The following is a 24042-nucleotide window of genomic DNA, read 5'->3' on the forward strand; positions in this document are numbered from 1 at the left end:
CTGCCGAAGGCGCGACGCTCCGGGAGGCGGCATCGAACGGAGACCCCCACCACTGAAGTTACACTCAAAGTCATGGCAGGCGAGATTAGGGGGCCTCCCGCCACCACCCGAGGCACCTCCCCGGGCTCTGTAGCAAACTCGTGGCCAAGGAGAGCGGCCACCTGGGCTAGGGCAGCCCGAGAGCACCTGGTCGAACGGAGGCGGGCACACACCCCTTCACCATTTTGAAGTTCAGAACACTGAATACACAAGATGCCATGGGTGCTTAATTAAAGCAACTCTTGGAACCATTCTAATTAAAGCATCTCCCACCTCCACCCTGGAGCATGTGTAAAGACACCCATAATACTTATTGTCTTCATTGTGTTTACTTTTCTTTCACTCTCTCCTTCTGTATCATGTTTTGGATACTCTTCTCTGTCTTCTTCAGCTCCTACTTCCTTTAAGCTCACTTTTTTCACTTTTTCTTGGAATATTTATCTTCATTATGTATCTTTCCTCCCTTCCTATTCTTTGGATTATTATCTTTTCTTCAGCTTTTCTCATCTTTCTCTCTCAGCTTTTTTATTTAATTCTCCTTCAACTGAATCCACTCTCTTCCTTTCCATGTTCCTCTATTTAATGGACTCAAATTCTCCTTATTTCCAGTTAGCATTCACTTATCACCACTCAGGCTATGTAGAAACAGTCAAAAAGCCTGAGATTGAATTGATTCAATCTTCACAGGTTAATCTAAACTGCATAGATTGAATGGATAAGCAAATGAACAGACATTCACTTTTGCTTCTGGAAATGCAGCCACATGCCTGTAGTGGCCCAGGTCAGAAGCCAGGGAATGCTAGAGCATGCCTTCCTGCTGCCTGGAGCAGATAGCTCAGGTCAAAGCTAGCCTTCTCACCCTATGAGGGGGGAGGTTTGTGGGGGAGTTGCAAAGCATCCTGGGATGCTTTAATCTAAATCAGTTCATTCTGAAACTACACCCATCCAGGTTTATCTTAAACTGGTTGCAGTCATTTTGAAAGTGGTTCATGTACAGTGAACTTTTGTTGTGTTACAGATTTGAACCAGTTTTCAATCATTTATACTGGTTTACATGTAATTTCTGTCCCTAGCCTCAGTGCCCACTCTCTAATTGCCCTGAGTGCATTATGCACTTATGACAGCTATATTACTTTCTTGCTTAATTTTTGGTTCTCCATGCATTTCTACCTTGTACTTGTCCATAGATCAGACTTTGATTCTGATATATTGAAAGTATTGGACTGTTATAGAATCAGAATCATAGAAAATTATAGTTGGAAGAGACCTCACAAGGTCATCTAGTCCAACCCCCTGCTCAAAGCAGGACCACCCTGAACTTGATCATTCCAGCCAGGGCTTTGTTGAGCTGCGCCTTAAAAACCTCCAAGGATGGGAATTCCACAACCTCTCTCGGTAACCCATTCTAGTGCTTCATCACTCTCCAAGTAAGAAAGATTGTCTTAATATCTAAACTAAACTCCCCTTGCTGTAACTTGGGACCATTGCTCCTTGTTTTATCATCTACCACTACTGAGAACAGTCTATCTCCATCCTCTTTGGGACCACTTTTCAGGTAATTAAAAACTGCTATCAAATTCCCCTCCCCACTTCTCTTTTACAGACTAAATAAACCCAGTTCACTCAGTCTCTCCTCAGAAGTCATGTGCCCCAGCCCGCTAACCATTTTTTTTGCCCTCTGCTGGACTGTCTCCAATTGGCCCACATCCTTTCTGTAGTGAGGGGCCCAAAACTGGACACAGTACTCTAGATGTGCCAAGTAGAGGGGAATAATTACTTCCCATGTTCTGCTGGCAACAGTTCTACTAATGCAGCTCAATATGTTGTTAGCTATCTTGGCAATAAAGGCACACTACTGACTCATATCCATTATCCTGTTACTCGAAAGGGTGTATGTGCACATGCAACTAATTTGAAGCAATGAACTCTGGAGCAGTTTGAGCTGGAGTAAACTCTTGGGCACAGAGTCTACACTTGTGCCTAGGACAGCAGCAATGTGAGCCGGGGCAGAGCAGTTTACACCAGGGCTGGGGATATGGGGGATCAGCCCAGGGTGGACATTGGTCCTGTTTTATACTGGACTCTCATGTTTTTAAATCCTTTCTCCCCTGTCTATTTCTAAATAAAGAAAGGACTTCAACAAGTCCTGTTTTTCAGTTCATTGGTGAAAATACATGTAAAATATTTGTCCTAATGATTCTATTGGCTGTGCCTAGAGGTGGGGAGGTGCACAGCCAGGAGGACAAGGGTTCTGAGCCAGCCAGGGAGGGAAGGAGGTGGCTTTTTTTATGTTGGCCACAACCCTGCTGCTGATTGGCCAAGGGGCCTGATGGCCCCACCCCTTGCTTCCTATTGGCCGAGGAGGTGGCATCCCTGCCCTCACTGGTGATTGTACAAGGGGGCCAGTGGTCCTTCCCCTCATCAAGTGTATGTCCTGTATTCTGGGAATGCATCAGTGGCCCTCCTAGATTAACCCCAGACTCTGGATGACAGCATTGAGTGGAGGAAGGGCTGGCTGGGGCACAAGGGTTCTGAAAGTGCGGAGCCATGTGGATAGGCTGCAAGCATAAGTCTGGCCCTTTGGTGGCTGGGATGACTGGGTGTAATTTACACCCACAATCAGCATCTAAACATGCACTTAATCACAGGTAATTATTGTATCATAAGATAGTACTGTCAGAGACTTCTGACTTGTGTTTGGCTCTTCTTGACTCTGACCTCAGATCTCCCCTGGTTTTTTTTTATATCATATTATTTCTTAGATTATGACTTTTTGGGTTTCACCTCTTAGTTCTCCTGGAACTTAGTCCCCCTGTCCTCAGCCCTCTCACCTAGATCCCAGCCCAACACTCTGTTAATTTGTACTCCTACCTGGATGACCCCACCTTGGTCCTACAGACCTAGCCACAGGCCTGGCCACCTATATCCTGACCAAACACTCACAAGTACTTTCTACAAGGCTTCACAATTAATGGAGTAAAAGGCCTTAGTGAGGTCAATGAAGGCTATATACAAGTCCTAATTTTGTTCCCAAGACTTTTCTTGGACTTGAAGGGAAGCAAAGATCATGTCAATTGCCCCCCCATGCTGGTTTGAAACCACACTGAGATTCTGGCAGGACTTCCTAAGCAGTAGGTAGAAGACTATTCAGAAAGATGCAAGCAAGGGTTTTCCCTGCTGTTGAAAGGAGGGCGTTATTTCATTAGTTCTTGCACACCAACTTATCTCCCTTCTTGCAGATAGTAATGAAGTTGGTGTTTCTCAGGTTCTCAGAGATCTCCTCATTGTTCCAAATTTAAAGAATAAATTCATGGAGTCTCATTACCAGTTCCTTGCTGCCAACCTTGAAGATTTCAGCAAGTATGCTATCTGGTCCAGTAGCGCCTTATTGTTCTCGGTGTCCTTGAAGGCACACCAGGCTTCTTCTAGGATAGGAAGTTTTGTGAAGAAATTTCCTTTTGCGGTGTTGGGGAACAGACTCAGTACTGGCATCTGTTACAACTGACTCACATTGAGGGGCACCTCCAAGTGCTGTTTCCATCTAGCTTGAATAGATTCATTTCATAGACATTTGGGCTGGAAGGGACCCCAGAGGATTATCGAGTCCAGCCCCCTGCCTCCTCATTATTTTTGAGGAGTATCAAATCATCATGCAATCCCAGGAAAGTGGGAGCATGGGAGGTTGTACCATGGGGATGCATCTACATGAGATGTTGACTATGCAATAGCTGGATATTACTACACACTAGCATGTCACAGCACTAACAGTGCTAATACACTACTGCACAGTGGTTTTAGGCTACTGCCTCATAGCATCACTTAAAAGACATTTGCCAGCACTACTGCACAGTAATTTCCTTTACTGTGCATTCATTGAGTACTTTCTTATACAACTACTAAATAAATGTGCAGTAGCCACTGTACAGTAGCATCTTATGTAGACATGTCTTAGATGGCCCTAGTTGCCTGGAACAAACTGTGCATTTCATGTTTGTCAGCATAAAGCTAAATTACCTTGGATTTATCTTGCCACTACTGGTTTTTGATTTCCCAGATTCTCCTTTGGTTTTCAGGTTTGAGAAGTGGATGCGTTTCCTTCTTCTGATGAGATAAGATGTCTGTTAACATGAAGACTACTTTTATGATAGTGGCACTGGGCATGTCTACACATGCACCCCACTGTGCAGTTGGTACTGTGCAGTCATGTAGTACTTGCTTTAGCTACTGCACAGTAGTGGCGGCATCATGGTTAGTGCCTGCTGACATCACATTGCCGTAGTGATGAGCTACATTGCCGTAGCTCATCACTATGGTGATGTAGTGTCTCATGTAGATGTGCTGTAGGAGAGTGGGGGAAACCCAAAGAGGGAATTCCCCGTTCCCTCAGCTGTCAGGAATCACACTGCCTCACCAGTGCTGAGAGGAGCAGCAGAAATGTCCAGTGCTGTGCAACCAGCCCTATGACTCTGACATCACATGCAAAAAACACCCCAAGGTATGGGCATGGGAATAAGGGGGCTAGACCCCCTTACCATTTCCCTGCAGGGGGGAAGTGAAGGACCCTGGTGACACCGGAAAGAGCGGCAGGAGCACTACAGGAAGCTCAGTGGCCATCACAGTCTCAGTCTTCCAAGGGATCCCCCAGGAAAACCAGGTCCTCTGGAGAAAGATGCCCTGGCTGGGACTGTAGAAACCAGTGAAGAGCATCCCATGTGGTTCAGGGTGTGGGGGAGGAAACTCCTGATGCTGATTTACCATAGGTAATTTGTCTTAAAACAGGAGAGGTGAGCGACAGCAGGCAGACAAGAACCAGTGCTGATTGGATGGGAATATCCAGAAGAAATCTTAAAAGAACACCAGAAGTGGTAAACAGAGAGACCACATGCTGGAGAGAGATGTCTGCAATGAGTGATGGGCAGTTCACCTGCCCACATTTCTTTATTTTGGCATCAGAAAGACTACTAGAAACATCAGCGTCAGGTATTGGACAGACTACTACTATTCCTGGTAGCTACCCAGGGAAATGCTGTACCTAGCTTCTGTCTGTGAAGTTAATTGTGAAAGCTGGTGATAACTGTTACAAAGGAGTATAGTAGGGATGGAGAAGCCCCCACTGTAGGCCCAGGTGGGCCTTGCCAAAGGCCATAGCAAACTATTTGCCTGAAACGGAGCAACCCTGATGATGGAGCCTCTACTTTATGGGACATAGTTCTACCTAAAATTCCTATCAAGTCATGGTGGGCGAGTGTTCTGAGACAGTGGAAGACTCCCTAGCAGGGTACGTAAAGCGGGTCAGGCCAGGCCATAAGGAGGGGCTTGGCCACATGTGCCCACTGAGATCCTGTTGAAATAAAAATCCATTAAACTAATGTAGCAAGTTTTTTCAGTCTCAGATACTTTTAATCTCTTACTGATTCAACAAAGAGTTATGCTCTGTTCTAAGCAACTTTTAGAATGTACCATGAACTATGGAGTCCATGATTCATCAGGTTTCTTTTCTAATTGACATTCCAGGAAATTCTCTAAAAAGAACATGTTTTAAATGTACTAAAATCCAGAAAGGTCACCGAATTGTAGCAAATTGCAGCTTTTCCACTTCTAATTAAATTATCTGGTAATCATGTATATGCCATGTCTGCTGTGCTACATGTGTGCTCTCTCACAGGGAACTAGCTGCTGCAAATGTATTTATTTTCATCAAGAAAACTACTGATTTTAAAAAAGCTGGTTCAACATCCTTTTTGTGGAATTGCTGCACTGTACTGTGGACAACCAAAAAATATGGGTAATTTTCAAGCAGATTGCCTTTCTAAACTCAGAAGATAATTTCACAAGGCAAATCCTCAAGAACATAAAGACAAGCATCCTCTTAAAAGCAATTAAATAAAGAACATAGAAACTGGAAAGACTCTCCTGAATTTCTATACAACTTTCTTTCTGTAATGAGTTTATTCATCCCTTGGGAATCATACTACAGAAAATATTTAGCATACTTTTTTATTCAAGCAGAGGCAAATAAAAAAGAAGATGGCTATGTAAATAGCTGATGTAAGTATCTGTTCTCTATTAGTCTGTGATTTATAGTTGATTTTCTTCCAAGCAGGTGTCATAAGAAGATGCAAAAGTAAACCTACCGCATATTAGCCTGATCATTTTCATTGCCCAGGATTTATGAGTTTGATTCCAGATAAGGATACATTGAGAGAGACAGAGAATGAAAGAGAGAGAGAGAGAGAGAGAATCTGAAATCTCCCAAACATAGTTTCATACTTGTTCTCCATGTGGCTCCACACACACAGAGCTGAGCAGGGAACAAGCTCCCCACTTGTTCCCCACCCAGCTCCACATTTGCAGAGCTGAGCAGGAAACAGGCTCTCTAGACCCCACCCTGTGACTGTGACTCAGGGCTAGGAACCTTCCCAGTCAGGGCAATCAGGGCATGGGCTTGGAAAGAGCTGCACAAGTGGGACAGGTCTCAGTCACCTGCCCTGTCTACTGGTGGGGCAGCTAGTAGCAAGCTCCCAGCTGGGCAGGGAATCCACCACCGCCAGCAGATCGGGGCAGGGGACTGGGAGCTGCCCCTCCCTTGCAGCTCTTTCTAATCAGGGAGACGGGGCTGGAAGCTACCTGCTGCTGGGGCAGAGGACATTGTCCCCACCCCTGCTGTAGGCAGCCTCCCAGGGGCAGGGAACAATGTCCCAGCCCTGGCCAGGAGACTGCTGTCTCCTGGCCCAGTGCTCCCTAGCAGCCCCTGGGCTAGGTCTCCCAGTGGTGGCAGAGGGCCTTTGCAGGGCACCAGGAAGTGGGAGCAGCTTTCGGCTAGGAGCAGCAAATCTGCTTCCAGGTCCCTGCATGTATAGATACATGCCCGGGAGCACTGATTCTCAAGTAGTCTATTCATGAGTAAACTGATCTCAGATCAAATGCATGTGTAGAGGCACCCAAGAAGCACCATAACAGGGCAGACCAATGGTTGTTCTAGCCCAGTGTCCTGTCTCCAACACTGGCAAATAGTAGTTGCTTTAATGCAGTGGTTTCCAATCTTTTTCATTTGTGGACTCTTAAAAAAAATCGAGTGTAGGTGCAGACCCCTTTGAATTGTAAGTGTGAGTATTCACGTACTTTTGGTTGCTCGTAGTCATCTTTTGTGGACTCCTTAGACATAGTCTGTGGACCCCCAGGGGTCTTCAGACTACATGTTGAAAACCACTGCTTTAGAGGGAATGTATATGAAGAGGGCATGTTCATATACATGAGAATATACAAACAGGGCATGTTTATACACTGATCGTTGGAATGATCTCCTGTCACAACCTCCCTGGCATCAAGCAGCATTGGTTTAAGGATGTCAGAGACTATTTCTTTGCATGGTCTAATAGTTCCCAATAGAACCATCCTGTATCTGTCTTTTTGTATCTGCCTTTTTCAACCTAGTTATACTTTCTGCCTCTAAAACCTCCTATGGCATTGAGTCCCATGAGTTAGTTATGAGCTGCATAAAAAGTACTTCCTCTTGTTTTCTTTAAACCTTGCTCCCAATAATTTCAGCTTGTAGCAAAGTAAACTAATCTTTTTTTCTCCTATGCCCAATGATTATGGAAGACATTTGATCAACATCTTCTGTATATATTGGAAGCTGTTTATTATCTCTCCCCTTAGCCTACTCTTTTCTAGAGTGAATATAAGTCATTATTAATGGAAATTTCCACAAGATATTCGTTTAGAGGCATTTTATTGGAATAACTATTACATTTCTAAGCAGAAAGAGGAAGTTATCTGTTTTAGCCTGAAATCAGTCAGAGAGTGAGACAGATATGCACTTTTACAAACTAACTAAATAAGATACATGGAGAGAGTACAAGCTTTTGGGTACAGACAGAAGTGCAGCTCCCCACTATAACTGAGAACTCTTTGCAGGAAGTATTCTGAGTTACAACAATCCCTAGTCTAGACCAAACAGAAGTTCACTTTTGGTTCCAGAGGGAGGGGAATTTAGCTAATGGCTAGGAGTCTGCAGCCAGTTTCCCCTAGCAATGGCCCATTCTCCTTGCTAGCCAGTGCTGTTTTCAGAATGGGAGTTGGGAAAGAAAGTAGAGGAAGCTCATTCTAGGGTTCCCCAGTCAGTGCTGGTGGGTGGGGTGGGTGAATTGGAGTCCCCCCCCACCTCAGAAAGATCCAACATACCTGCCCCACCCTCCAGCAGGGGCTAAAAAACCCCAGCCCAAACTGCTTCTGCTCCTTTTCCCCCTCCCATTCTGAAAACAGATCAGAGGCTGGGAGAACAGCACAGACACATGTTTCAAAAGATGCTATTTTTCAGACATATTCATCTGAACCTTCATGCAGCGAGGGTGAAGATTTTCAACTGATTGGCCATTTTTGAAGCTGTCTTCAGCTATGCACTTGTGTTTGGTTATTGCTACAGGTCACTTTCTTACCAGATTAGGTGAAAATGGTCACTTCTGTCTGTTCCCCTTGTGAACCAAAGTTTACTGTCATCCTTTCATATTATCTGGTGAAGTGAATTTTGGTTCACAAAAGGTTGTACTCTATCAATGTATCTTGTTTACTTTATAAAGTTTCATATCTAACCTGCCTTGTTACATTTCTGTCATTTCAATGCTTTGTAATATTAAGAACCAGAAAATATGGTAGCACTAGTACCACACCTTGCACTAATTAACTTCTTTAAAAAGAAAATGTGAAAAGGGCAGACTGATATCAAACTTAAGGGACCAGGTAGGAACAATTTATAAGGGATGCGAATATGCTAGGGAAAAATTAAAAATAAATTATTTCAATGATAAAAAATCTTATGTAATTTTCAAGGTCACAAAGGAAACCAGTGGATTTCTATAATATGACTAGCTGGTAAATATCCCATTACTTCTTCATTTAATATCTGCAAGGTACCTTTTTCATTATCTGAACTATAAGCAGTTGATTAGGAATATGAATTTCTGGGAAAGGGTGCAAATAACCAGGCTTCTGATACAAAAGAGAATGTAATGGAATTGTTCACAGTGGCATGATTTCTTCACTGGGGCGTTACCTTTAATATAAAACAAAATTTTGGTTTCATGAGCCACAAATTTTTATTTTCTTACATTTATTAATGTTCCCTGAGGTAGAGGCCTATCATGATTAACATGACCACTATGCTTAAATCCTAAAGTCAACACTGGAAAAGTTATCATTCTCTCCTTCTACATTTTAGCACTTAGTACTGGTACACCCCGTGACTTTTCTTTCGTTACCTTCTTCAGTGCATGGCATGCTAGTTCTTATTTTATTTTTTTCCAATTACATTTTGGAAGAAAGCAGTAAAAGAGCAGGTGCTAGAAGATATGCTTCAAAGAATGTGATGGTTGATGAGCTGCTGTCCTCAGATGTTGCTTCCAATCAAGTCCTCTATACCCCAGGTATGAAGATGAACAGGCATAATTCTCAGTACAGCAATTTTCAGTAAATTGTTCTGTTAAATAGGAAAATATTACTTCAAGGCTGCAAAAATGATAAGCTTGACCCTCCAGCTCTGCTTTGAAAGGTCATTTTGATTAATATAGGTAAAATTGGAAAATAAATGCATTTTTCATTGGCTGGTCTCTTCCTGGATTTTACTGGTGTAATGGCTTGATATTTTAGAAATGAAAAGCACATGCAGGTTCTAGCAAAGACTGAAGGCACCAAAACCCTTTGGCAATCAGGTTATATGTACTCTCACTTTTCCCTCTCTCTCTTCCTTCTCTCCTCCCCTCCCCCAAATGTTCTCATTATGTTAGCATAATGGATTTTTTTAACAAAATACCTTCCCTCATGATCTTGGAAGTATAATGTCTTTCATTTACAAGGTTGTGTTTTGAGAATGTTTGCTTCAAAGTCATCAAGACTTAATCAGAAATATAGGAGTCATGCCAAGACATGGGCAGCTGGGTCTGGAGCCACTTGGGGATCAAGGCACCAACCAGAGTCAAAAGGGTTGAGCAGAATCTAGAAATAAACCAGGTCAAGGAATTGGGAGGTCTGGCTGAGAACAGGGTGATGGAGCACCAGAGAAGTACACAGAGAATGAGCTCACCAACAAGTTCAGTCAGGAGGTCAGGAGATCATGCAGGAAGCAAAACCTAAGAGAAAACCAAAGGGAACCAGAGCAGAACAGTCTTGGGTCAGATATAGCCCTGTTAATCAGACACTTCTGGTTCCTGTTCCTTGTCAGTGGTTTATATGAGTAAAGAAGAGGTTCAGATGACTGTGATTGGCTAGTCTGGTGACAGGGAGTGGATGGAGGGTTAGACCCTGCTGAAGACTTCAGACCAGCCTTGACTAGCTTGGGTGATCATTTGTAGGATAGCAGGCTGAGATCCCCGGTTTGAAGCCACAGCCTGACAGTAGATCTCTGACAATCTTCCCAAGCTAAGAAATTGAGTTCTTTGTGATCAAAGTCAATGATTTTTCAAGGAAAAATGTGAAGGACACTAAATTTGCCTTATAAGTTTGACTGAAGCTGGTTTACTATCAAGTTGCAATTATGTAGCAGCATATAATTCTGGTTTATTAAACTCATTATGGATTATCCATGAATTATGTTGTCCTATGGAATCAAAGCTTTCAGCCATATTTAAATGTTATCAAGAATTGTCACCAAAATAACTAGGCTTTTTTCCACTGCAGAAGAACTGCTTTAATTGCTTTAATATTAATCAGATGGTTGTTCAAGAATCTTAAAGGAGGAAGGATGAAACAAGAGGGAAAGGAAATTGCACCCATCTCAGGTGATTAAGATTTATTTCTTTTTTTACTATGGTGAAAGCAATGTTTTTAAGCAATGCCATGTCAAAGTTAGCTGTTGTTATTTTGGATATGAAAGAACAGTGCAGACTTTGAACAGATTAAATAGAATCAGGGTTTGTCTACACACATAAGATAAAATGTTTTAACCATACTGGCACTGTTAAGTGAAAAAACCCTTTTCTCCTCCCCACTCCAAGCCCCCACATGAATGAGTTTATTCTGTTATAAAAATACTCTACGAATATAACTGCCATCACAGAAGATGACTGTTGGTATAAACAACTCTATACTGGTATATCTAAATCCACACTAGCCCCTAGGCTGTTATGATATTTTGGTAAGATACTTTATCCCTCACTGAAATACTGATATTAGTTGATATCACTACAACAAATTGCATAGACTAGGCCTAAGACTTTAAAGTATGAGCTCAAGGGTATTTCGTGCTATTTTTATAACCCATTCCGTCTTCCTGTGCAATGGATTTATGACTTGTACTTATTAGTTTGATTCCTTCCTCCCATGCTCGTTTCCCTTTTTACTTTAATCGCACATTTAGGAGGTATCCTGTCAGAATGTATGTGACCTATTAGAAAGCATTGGGAACAAATGTTTGAGTAAGAACCAGGTATGACAGAAGAAAATGGCCAAATGGTACAGCAGGTCCTGCAGGCACACAACAGATCTGGGAGGAAACGGACAATAATTCAGAAATTGCAGCTCTTGGTTATTCCAAAGGAGCATGGGAATGAGAAATTGGTGACATTTTACAGATCAGTGGAAACTGCAGAGATTATGGAAAAGTAGCAGTGCATTTAACACCCATTCATGTGGTTATGCTTAAATCATTGCTTCCACTGTAGCAGGCCTAATAAATTAGCCATAAAAATGCTTCAGGTTAAAACTTGGGTATACAGTAGAGTTACCATATTTCCAGTTTCAAAAAAGAGGACACCTGTCTGGAGAGCAGGTGGGGGGAGGGGGGCGTATTTCTAACTGTTGCAGGAAATAACAAGTGTTATTGCATGAGAAATTTAATGAGAAAAAAAAATGTAAAGAAATTTTAAAACGTACATTTTTACATGCTGTCAGTCCTCTCCTGTGCTTCTTCTGGTCATGCCCATGCATACTTCTCTGTAGAGTGGATCTTTCTCAGTGATTGCTGATTGCTCATCAAGTAGCCATGAAAAATAGGGTTACCATATTGCCAGTTGCAAATTGTCTGATTAAAAAACCTGAATTCACTTAATAAAAAACCCCTGAACCCACATTTTTCCATGATTAAATTGAAACGCCACTATATATATATATATATAGTGGGTATATATATATATATATATATATATATATACACACACACACACACACACACACACACACACACACACACAGAGTTGTCAATTTAACAGTTTTACTGATTTATTTACAATTTTAAAGCAATTTGGGAGCCTATCAGTGCCTCAATCATTATAACAAAATAGATTCTAAATACCTATATATTTTTTTAACAGAAAATAAGAGCTCCCCTCCCGCCCCCCCCCCCCTTGCTGAACAGGATGTGGGTCCAGCTGCTGCTGTTTCCCCGCTCTACTGCTTTGTAGCACTGAGCAGCCCCAAGTGATATACCAGTGCCCTGCCCCTGCCCATGGCATTGCTCCTCAGTTCCAATTCAAACTCCCCACTCCCCTCTGGGCTCTGCTGGTGCCCCTTCCCCCAGATGCCCCTGTCCTGCCCTGTCCTGGAGTGATGCGGAGGCTGCAGGAGCAGCTCTGGCTCCTGTGGGTGGTGGTGGAGCAAGTCTAACCACCGTATGGCCTGGAGGGTGGGGAAGGGGATGCCTAAACACCCTCCACCCTGGGCAATGTCTCCCAACCAGCCAGATTGTGCAGCTCCCCCCCGTCCCACACCTCCAACCCCCATGCCCTGCTGTAGCTACAGCCTTAGCACCCCACCACACACACACACAGAGTCTGGGGACCCCAGACAGTCCCAAACCCCCACCTTCCATCTTACCTGTATCCAGGTGCTCGGCCGGGGTAGCTCCCATACCCTGCCTGGCCATCCACATCTGCATGTTCACACAGACAAACATGGTGACCCAGGCCCCCTGCCCTGATTCGCTGAAGTGATACTGCCTCTTCCATGTTTGTCTGTAATAAACTGAAAATTTGGGTCCTGAACTCCTGATCACGCACACATCAGTACTAGGTATTCCGGGAATTGTAGTTCTACTTAGTGGTGGCCATGTTGAAAACAGACTGGCAAGGAAATCCTGAGCATTTTGCCTGCATTTAAAAAACCCACCCAGATGCATCACAGGAGGCCAAAAAAGAGGACATGTCCAGGAAAACCCAGATGCATGGTAACCCTAGTATACAGAAGATGAATATTTAAAAAAAGCATAAGCATAAACCATCGCCTTTCTAAGTTATATAAATTGCTAAATGATCAGAAAAAAATATTGCCCTTAAATGCACCTTCTGTACTTTGATTTGATTTCCAAACTAAAATTAGGTGAGCAGACAGGATATCAGTCTTTTCTGGTCATGTAGGTAACCATGTTTGGTTATCTATGTCCCAAAAAAGCCACTTAAGTTCAGGTTGGCATTCTATTTCTACGGGCATAACCCTGTATATACAGAAGACTATGCTTGACTGCATATTCACATAGACTGAGCTTACACAGTAGTAGCCAGGGCATATGCACACGTATCTTATGGATATTTAGAGGCCTTAGACGCTCAGAAATGGAGTTGGCTAAACCCATGACTACCACATGGGGAAAAAAGCTATGTGTGTACTTCCCCACTTTTGTCTCAGCTTAGTGGCTAAGGGAGTGGTCTCCAACCTTTTAAAGTAGGAGATCACCTTTGGCATTTCAAAACAAACCAAGATCTTCCTTAGGCTGCCACCATCCCCCACCCCTGCCCAGCAGGTAAGTCTGTGGGGCGGCAAGGAGGGGTAGATTGAGGCAAAATATTTGAGGGTGCACCTCCCCAGCAGGTAAGTCCCACCCAGCCAGGGCCCCACTCAACTTACCCCTGCTCCTGTCTCTGCGGCATTGTCCCTCACTGCGGGGGCTTCAATGAAACCGCCTCACCTTCCCTCCCTTATGAACTGACCTGCTGGGCTGGGGCGTGTGCTTGCATGCACACGGGCACTCAGTCCCCCACCTCAGCCTTGGATCAACTCCAAGAGGCTCCAAGATCTACCACTATAGGTTTCAAGATCTACCGCTGGATCAAGATCCACTGGTGGGTGACCACTAGGCTAAGGTATTCACCTGAGATACTGGACCCAGGACTCTTCTGGGTCCCCCTTCCTCCAGAAAGGGCTTGAATGAGGGCCTCTTTCACTTTGGGCACATGCAAACATTCTCAGGTCCCAATCTATTATCATGCAGCTTATTTTAAGTGATTTAAGTTAAGGTGGTGGGAGAAGTGGGAGGGAGGGGGAGGCTAGTGGGTCCATGGAGGGTGGGGTTGATGAAATTAGGAATCAGGGAGGCTGGCAGGTCCCTGGAGAGGGTTGTTGGACCTACAGGAGTGTAGTCCATTTGGGGGTCAGGGGTTGGAACACTAAAGATAGCCCATTTAGGGTGGGGACAGAGTAGGAGCATCTCCATTTTCCCAGCCCTGAGACTATGCTCTGAATGTGTACGCATGATCAGTTGGGCCCACCACAGGTTAGTCCAGTCTATGCATTGCACCTCTTCAGGTGAACTTACTTATGTTAGGATGGTCAGTTTTTGCCCCATCTAACTTCCCCAAACAGTTCAGCATTTAGATCGATTTAACCCTAGTTAGGTCAATCTAAGTGTAATGTCTGCACGTACCCTTCCACATGTAGCACTCACACTACAACACCACAGAAGGCCATTTTTCATTGCCTTCTGTGACACTGCTTTTGAAGTTAAGCCACTAACGTAGTCATTGGAGAAAATGGATGGAGGGCAGTGCAGGGGAGAAACATCTATTCTACCAATGATAGAGGCCCAGGTTAAAACCTAAGGTAGTAGGAGCATTAGAGAAGAGTCTGGGTAATTACTAATTTGTGGTGCAGTATGGTGCTTAGAGGTTCAACCCTGCTCTGGGATCAGGGCCAAGAACCTAGGGCCTGTCAGGTTCCCAGGTGAATGTTCCAGCCACTCAGATATCTCAGCAGAAAACATAGGAGGCAGGTCTTTCTTTCAGTTTGTTGCTAGAACATATACCCAGTCTGGATGCATATGAATCTATCCATTTGCATGAGTGGCGTTTTTGGGACTTGGATAACTATGTTAGATCTGGTCATGTAGGCATTGAGAAAACAATAGGATGCAACTCCTAGTTTTGTGGCATGAATGTATATGTGTCCTATAATATGAGTATCTGATATCTTTTATTAGGCCAACTCAAACAGTTGGAAAAAATTATTTGCAAGCTTTCAGGCATAAACACCCTTAGTCAGGCTGAGGAAACATCTGCAGTTCTCTGCTCTTCCTGGATGGAATGAATACCTTGTCTGCCTATGTCCTTAGACCAACACGGCTACAACCTATACCCCTATAATGGGTGTGATAATTTCTGGTTAAAGTGCATAAATGTTTCCTTTATAAATCTCAGTGTTTCACTCTTTGTAGCTTTTGAACTTTTTCAGCTTGAAATTTTCTAGGGTTAGCCTATGTCCAACTTGTTTTTTTTCCAGATTTGAGCAGAAAGGATTAATTTATTTTTGTAAGCAAAGAGTCTGAGTTAATTAAATTTTCAATCTATTCAATAAAAGCATTCTCATCACAATTATTTGAACTTGTGTACAGTTAAAAAGTGTTCAAAAGTCAGATTGGCATCATATCATGCAATATGACTGAAAATAATGTTGAATTTAAGATGGTAAACATGTTTGTAAACAGAAGTTTTAGATGTTTAGGCTCTAGGGATTAAATTCTGCCTTCAGTGGGTGTGTCTACATGTGCATTAAGGTGATTTTCCTAGTGCGCATTAAATTTAGTACTTCCAATGTGAGGTACTAAAGATACGTGCTTTAGGCTGCCTTACTGTGCAATAAAAAATGTACATGGTTTTTAATTGACAATGTCCAGTAGCCTATTTTACTGTGCATTAGCATAATAGCACTTTTTTATGATACTTTAATGTACAGTAAAATAGACTACTGAGCATTAAAGTACAATTATAGACACACCCTGTAACAACTTTGCTGCTGTCCTGAAGTAACTATAGTTGTGAAAGTATACATGAAAGCAGAAATTTCTCCAGTTAGTTTTTAAGTAAGAAGAGTTGCCTGGGAATATTTCCACCCATTTTTAATCCCTCTCCTCTTCCCTCCTCCTTGCCTTCCCGCTGAAAGGAATAATTCAGTTTCTGCAGAATTCATTTCTTTTTCCCTGCTGGGAAAATCAAAATTAAATACTTTATTTAGGTTGGGTCAGCTTGAATCAATGTGTTTGAGTTTTTGAACCAAACTAAAAGGTTTGGGATTAGTTTTTACTCTAATTTGTGCCCACCTGAGCTAAAACAGTGCCCTTTAGGGCACTTTAGGGAACTACATCTTCCAAGAGGCCCTGTAGTATCTACTCTATCCAAAACACCACATTGCATTATGAGAGGTTCATCACTATATTGAATATCAAGAATATGTAGAAACTACACACCAGAATTAATTCTCACAGAAAAAAATATAACACATGAGGAAACACAAACATCAGTAAGGGCACATTTTTCACAGAACAACTCCCTTCCTGACCTGACCATTTTTGTGCTCTAGGGAAATTTATCAAACACCTTCTGCAGGCAAACCTGGAAACAAAAATTCATAAGCTGGCAGAACACTAAGAACCTAGGACTGAACGCTGATATTGAATCATAGCACACTATAACATACCTGAGTCCTGAAAATCTTTCTTCACACCACAGGATGAAGGTTGGGGGCAAATTGGGATGGGGGACATTTTCTTTTTTGAAAGATCTTGATCTCCCACTAATGAAGCTATATTTTCTTCTGTTATTCCCATGAGAAGTTCTCTTTCCTCCAGTTCCACAGCCTTCCATACTGCTTTAGATCATAGCTGTGCCTGCTTCTTTCCTCAGATCTGAAGAAGAATGCTTCTCACTTGAAAGCTTGTGTAAGGTTATCCCAATCACTTAGCTGGTACAATAAAACATACCGCCCACAAAAAATCCTTGCCTGTCATATAATTCCTGGACTATCACAGCTAAAGCATCACTTCAACACTATCAAAGGTACGCAGTACAGGTAGGGTGCTTGGCGCAAAGAAGGAAGAGGTACTAGGACTACGACTCTTATGATGCATTGCAATTGCTGAAGTGGGAAACAGATTCATGTTAACTGAAGCAAAACAAAACATTTCAACATCATTTGACAAACTGAAACAAAGTACTTTGATTCAGGAATGTTGTTGAATGTTTCATTTCAGCTGAAAGATGTGAAAATGTCAAGTACTTTTAAAACAAATTTCCATTCTGCAAAAAAGTTGATATTTCAATTCTTCATTCCAGCTTGGGCTAAAAAAATGGTAAAATGTAGGAATATCCCATGAAACAGAAATTCTGATTATCAACCACTAAACAACTAAAAAACTTTGTACAACTAAAAAATGTTGTTTTGTCAGACTTCCCCCTGGGAAAAATGGTAGATTAACAGCAGCATTTCCTGGAGGAGAAAAGTGGGATGATGTGGATGTCTCCTCTTCACCTACAGGGAAGGGTGTTCATGATTCCTTTTGCCCTTTGGTGACTCTAGGCATGTCTACACAAGATGCTATGGTGCAATGAGCTACCATGCCATAACTCATTGTTTCTGCACAGTAGCATTGCCGGGCATGCAACCATGATGCAATGCTAGTGTGCAGTAGTAATGAGCTACTGCGCAGTAGCTCATTGCTAATGCTCAGTAGCATTGGGAGAAAACATGTAACAATGGTATCGAGCAGTAATGCTAGTTACTGTGCAGTCATTTAGTGCATGCATAAGCAAGTACTTGCATAAGCAAGTACTAAATGACTAGGCAGTAACAACTGCACAGTCTGCCACATGTCTGATGCAGCCTAAATGTTGCAATTTATCAGTCTAAATTTTTAGTCTTTGCTTATCTTCCTAGTTATACTAGTATTCAGGGGTAGAATGGTTTAGTGGACAAAGCACTAGAGTAGAACTCAGGAAGCCTGGGTTTTCTTCCTGGTTCTGTCATTGACTTGCCTTATGACTCTTGATATTACTTCATTTTTTGTGCCTCATTTACTCTTGGCCTGTCTTATCTTTTTACAATGTGAACTCTTGTGCAAGGATTTTTTTGTTTGTGTTTTATACAGAGCCTAGCAAAATGGAATATTTTGGGTGGCTTCTTGATGTTACTGGAATATAAATTAATAATAACATTGCGGGTGAAAGGTTCAGATGTCATGCTCCCACTTTCATCCTCATGGAGTATCTAATGGCTCCAATGCACAGCATTTTTGGATGCCTTGGGACCGATAGGGGTCAACAGAAGAAGTGGATAGGGGAAAAAAACACATCTCATTTTTCTGTCAAATTCAACAGCAAGCAAAAACACAAGAAAAAGGTTGCCATACCTAAACAGTGACCACTGTAAATATTTGTAAGTTCAAAAAACCTAAGATGTGACCTTAATGCTAGCTGAACTAATCAATAATAAAAGCAAAAGATTACAGCATAATCATAATACAAGATATAATATAATTAAAGTTGGCAGATTGCCTTGGAAAGATAAAAAGTGACTATTCATCATATACATTTACAGAAACAAAAGCAAAATAAGGAAATTATAGTACGACATCTTTTAGCTATCTAGTTGCTACTAGAAAATATTGGCAAGAAAATAATTTCTGTTCGTTAAATTTTGAAGGCAGGAGTTTCAAAATGATCCATGCATCTGAGTATTAATTGGGCTTTTGCTGCTAAGTCACTTAGGAACCTCTAAAAAAATCCAATCTCATAGCATATGAAATAAACAAACCACCAAAAATAGTCAAACTTGCAAATAAATTCCTGCAAGAATTCTACTCTGTAACTGTCAGAGTGGAGTGCAAAATGTAATTACTTAAAAAAAAAAATAAAGTGGGCAAGAAAACCCTAACAATCATCATTTTAAAATCAAAATCATGACCATCATTAATATAGCCCTAAACCTACTCCATTTATTGAAAATACTCATTCAATAATACCTTAAAATTTGAATACTTCAAATAGTTTACAAAACATTGGGAACTTCTAAAAAAATATGGTAACCTTAATTTTTTTCAAATTTTCCTTCCCATAAAATGGAGTATTATATAATTGAGAGCTGTTCTGTTTACATATTAAATTGAAATTGCTCAAGGCATATTATCAACCAGGCAAAAATAATCGATTTTGTAAATGATTACAGTACTATTTGAATCAGACTGTCAAATACCTTACAGTGAAGAACACTTTCACCAAAAATGGAGGCAAGATTACTGAAGCAGAAAAAATGTTGCTGGTGCACTCACTGAAGTGACAGCAGGTGTGATTAAATTTGACATACATTAATTTGAAATCACAACTGAAAACAAGTTATCATGAAAACAAAAGTTATGATGCTAAGAAAATCAGGCTCAAAGGCAAGTAAGTGTGTATGTTGATAAATTGACTAGATGGAAGGTGAAGAATGGAAAGTGATTTGGTTGAAGAAAAATGAAGTAGTCCTTAGCAGTAGCTCCGAATTTGCATGACAAATATGGATTGTAGCAAAAATTACAAATGAGCTTGTACAAATAGATGCTGAAAAATATTTTTAAAGGATCAATCAAGATACAGGTCAATGCATGTGGAAAGAGGGGGAAGAAATAACTTAAATCCAACCTGAGAATATTTGATAATATTGATGAAATGGTCAAGATTAACACTGTGAAAGAGACATATGACACAGTCAGAGTTGTTAAATCCATCTTCTCAAAGTTTCCCTGTACACTACAAGAGAAAAAGTGATCAGTGAAGAAATTAAACCCTCCTGGCTTGGAATGGAAAATTAAGTCACTGAGGATAGCAAATGAGAGGTAAGTGATGGATATGTGATCATTATCTTTAGAAGAGAGAAGATTAAAGTCATGTCATTGAGAGCACTGTGTATATCCAAAGTCCTGGATGACTCTAACAATACTGAGGAGAAGAATTTGAATTAGGATGAGTCTTTTGAGCCAGATCAAGATTACTGTCCAAAGAGAATACGACTGATTGACAGAGCTGATGGAGTTCTTATCCACAGAACTTTAGCCACAGTGATGAGCTAGGTACCCATCTGATAACTCAGGTATTCGAGCCATGCAGTAAAACAAAAATCTGTGTAGGAAGAATAAAAGAATTTCCAGTGACTACATACACACATGCATACACATATATGTATGTGTTTGAAGAATGTTACTTAAGAACAGAATATATATTTATATATTCTGTTTTTAGGTAACATTCTTCCCAAACCCTTGCAGAAAAGCTTGAAATGTAATCCATTTGTTTCCACTGCTTTCACTGTGCCCATGAAAAGATTATTCAGTTTTCACTTTGATGTTAAGATACTGAGTTATTTTATTAATATGGATTAATTCTGTCTTTGTTTCCCCAAAATAACTGTTTAAAGAGAATCAGAAACATCTTGGATGGTTTAATAGAAATTAGGGCCAGAAGGGACTTTAATTAGGCCAAGTATTTCAGTCCTCAAAATAATAAAGGGCCACAAGAGGGACCAAGGTATTTTCAACACCTGAGGCCCCAGCAAGGCCAGGAATTGATTAGGTAAGTTGTAACCAGATGACCCAAGCAGGCAAACTATACCATGCTGCAGAAGAAGGCAAAATCAACCCCAAGCTCCCAGGTAACTTAACTTAAGTTACTTCCTGATTCCTCAAATTTATTTCCTGTCACAGATGCCACCCTCCCCCCCAAGATTAGCTGCTGCCAATGCCAACGTCGGCTTCTGTGGGCAGTCACCACTAGCCCCCTGCTGCTGCTGCCACTGCCGCTGCCAGCTTCTGTGGGCAGCTGCCAATTGCCACTTGCAACACCCCACTCCCTGCCACCGACACCGCTGCTGGTTTCTGCCGGTGGTCACTGCACCCTGCTACCAACACTGCCGACACCTGCTGCCCACAAATTGTGCTGCCCCTGTCTTGGGAGGCACCAGCTGTTCATGCTGAGTGTTACATTTAAGTAAGACATGAGCCGATGTCTGGGTGGATTTCCTCGGCCATCTCAGAGCAAGGCCATTTCTATGTAGGCAGGATCTCATCTATGGCTGCTTTCTGGTGTTTCATAGAAAGTTTACAAAAAAAAAATTACTGGTAACCAATTTATACATGAGAGAGGAAGGAGAAGAATCCTTCCTGATCTCCTGCAGGCATCTGAGTGTAGATGTCATGACACTTGATAGTGCTGAGAACCTCTAGCCATAAGCAGTCCATGGACAGGTTGCTGATACTTAAATTTATCAACAAATGATCTGGGAGGGAAATAAAATACCTGGGTTCTTGTCCTTAGTTTCAAGATTATTTTGGGGGGTTGTATTCAATAACTGTCTAATAAAAACTGTGTAAATAGTCAAGGATTAGAGCCAAAGTTACTCCCCCTGCCTATCTATCCAAATACTGTAGCACAACACTAACCAGAAGGCTAAACAGACAGGCTCTATCCAGCTTGCTTTCATTCTGCCCTCATGAATGATTGCTCATTTTTTGGCTGCACAGTTTTCTCAGCCTGGTGGTTGGAGCACTATTCTGACAAGAATAGGCACATCTGTATGACACATTTACTGCACAATTGACTAATTAACTGTGCAGTAAATGTCTCAGCATCTACACATGCACCCCTATTATGGTGCACAAAACTAATAAACTCTGCATCAGGGTAGGACTTGTAGATACAAGTTCTACCTTGCTGTGGGGGTTTTTCATGTGCAGAAGCACACATATAGATGCTGGCCAGCTGGCTGGGGCATGGGGGTGCTTCAGTGGAAGGGCTGACTTCTGGCTAGCGCTGCACTGAAGCACCCTTGTGCCCCAGCCAGCCCCTCCACAGCACAGTCAGAGCAGCCCCTGGCTGGCAGGATAACCTGCTGTGTCCCCTGCCTGCTAGGGCTGCTGCAACCCAGCTCAATGCGTTGTGGTCTGGGTGCATGTTCAGACGTCTGCCTGGGAGCTTCCCAGGAGCAATAAACTGTAGGGCAATAAGCTTCACAGCTTATTACTGCCCTCTAATGGCACATGTAGATGCACCCAGTAGTATGTTGTGGATTTAATCCCCTCAAGCTGAATGGTCTCATTCATTTTAGTTCAAAAGGCACATTTCTATGAAAGAAGGTATAAGGCCAGCTCCTGGTCCCTTTTATATCAGTGGGTGTTCTGCCATTGACTTTGATGGAGGCTGGGGTATACTCATAAATGTTTGTAATGGGTGTGATATCACTTGCTCTAAAAGAGGAAGGAGGAAGTGTAGAGTTGAGATTTGTGGCTAGTGACAGGTTTAAATGCAAGTGAATCAGGGTAATCAATCTATTTTTAAGCAACTACAGGTCTCTTGCACTCTACCCTGTTCCAAGTATATATGTATTGAATATAAGTAGTTGGATTCTTTGAGGATCTTCCAAACAAGTTATTAATTTCTCAGGCTTCGCAGGTAACTTTAAAATCGAAAGCACTTTTGAAGAATGAAAGGAGAAAAAAACAGAATAGCATTGCAGATTAATGTTCTTTCCTCTGGAAGCCTGGGTAGGAATGTAGATTCACTTAGTCTTGAGTACAATAATCAGAGCTGCAGAGCAAAATGAAGATACAAGGCACAAAAGAAAAATCTAAATTTAAGTAGTAGCCCCAGTGTAGCATTAGTGAATATTTAAAGTAATATCTCGTGTACTCATAGGCATTTCTTCTGTTCATAAACCTTGAAGCCTGAGTTACACACTGTGCATCTTTGTGTTTATATTGCCATTCTAATTTTGTAAATAAACTGTTTTACATTCTAATGATAATTTAACTATGCTCAGCGGGCTATTGAGCACAACACATAACTAGGACCAGATGAGAAACTACTCAGTGATATAAAAGTGGCCAGGTTCTTTAATGGTTACAGCCAGACACTGGGTATTAGGAGATCTGGCTTTCAGTACATGAGAGATTTAACCTCTTTGTACGTTTAACCCCATCTGTGAAAGGAAAATGATAATATTTACCTGCCTGATAAAAAACTGTGAGGCATGCTCAGTTAGTGTTTATGAGACACTCTGAGATCCTTTGATGGGAAAACCGATATAAATGTTAGATTGTATTGCTGTTTTACTATTGCTGGTGACAATAATTATTAAATACAGTTGCCAAATCATGGAAGATTATAAAATCTGACTGATATCACACAGCAGCTGCCCAGTGCCAGATTTCCATGGATATTATTCTTGGTGGAATCCTCCTAACATTAGTCATCTTCTCATTTTTGTAAAGCATAATATACACATTGAATGTCTAAGAAAGTTAGGTGAGCAGAAGGAAGATGCACCACCAGTTTTGTGTTTCCATCCGAGCACTTATTCTGGTGCTTCTTATTCTGGCATCACAGTCTCTCAACAAGAAACCTAAGAATGAAGTAGCAGAATGTTGTAGGTGAGGATGAGGAGCCTTGGCAGAGCTGAATAGCTGAAGCCTGCCAACACCTGCCCACAATATGCTCACTCAAGCTAATGCAAAGATTGCTTTTTCAGTTTCTTGAGTTCTCTTTCAAGAATGATGTATCTGAATCTGTGCAGAAAAAAAAGTCCAAAGCAGTGCAACATCCATTCCAGTCTGAATGGTTCTTTGCAGAGCAGTTAAAAGAAACTCATTGTTGTATGCTGATTAGGGGGTTGAAAGGCCTATAATAACACATCTGCTAAAACTAAACCAGTTTTAAAGGACTGTGTTTTATGATGTCTTAAGGTATTGGGAGTGAAGACTTAAATGGCAGGTTCTATATTACATCACCCAAGGATAATTACAACAACATCAAAAGGAGAGAAAAAGTAACTTTTTCCACAATCTCAGTCTCAAACATGCTGTCTGAATCACTGAAGGTACAAAACGTGTATGTCTGAGAGCAGCTGGCGTAAAACTTTCAGATGGCAAATTATGCATAGACATTTAAATGAGTTTTTATGTAGTATGCTTTGATGAAGAGGATGTCTTCCAGCTGGGGTGCAGTC

The sequence above is a fragment of the Alligator sinensis genome, unplaced genomic scaffold (genome assembly GCF_000455745.1).
Source record: "Alligator sinensis unplaced genomic scaffold, ASM45574v1 scaffold808_1, whole genome shotgun sequence".
NCBI lineage: Eukaryota > Metazoa > Chordata > Crocodylia > Alligatoridae > Alligator > Alligator sinensis.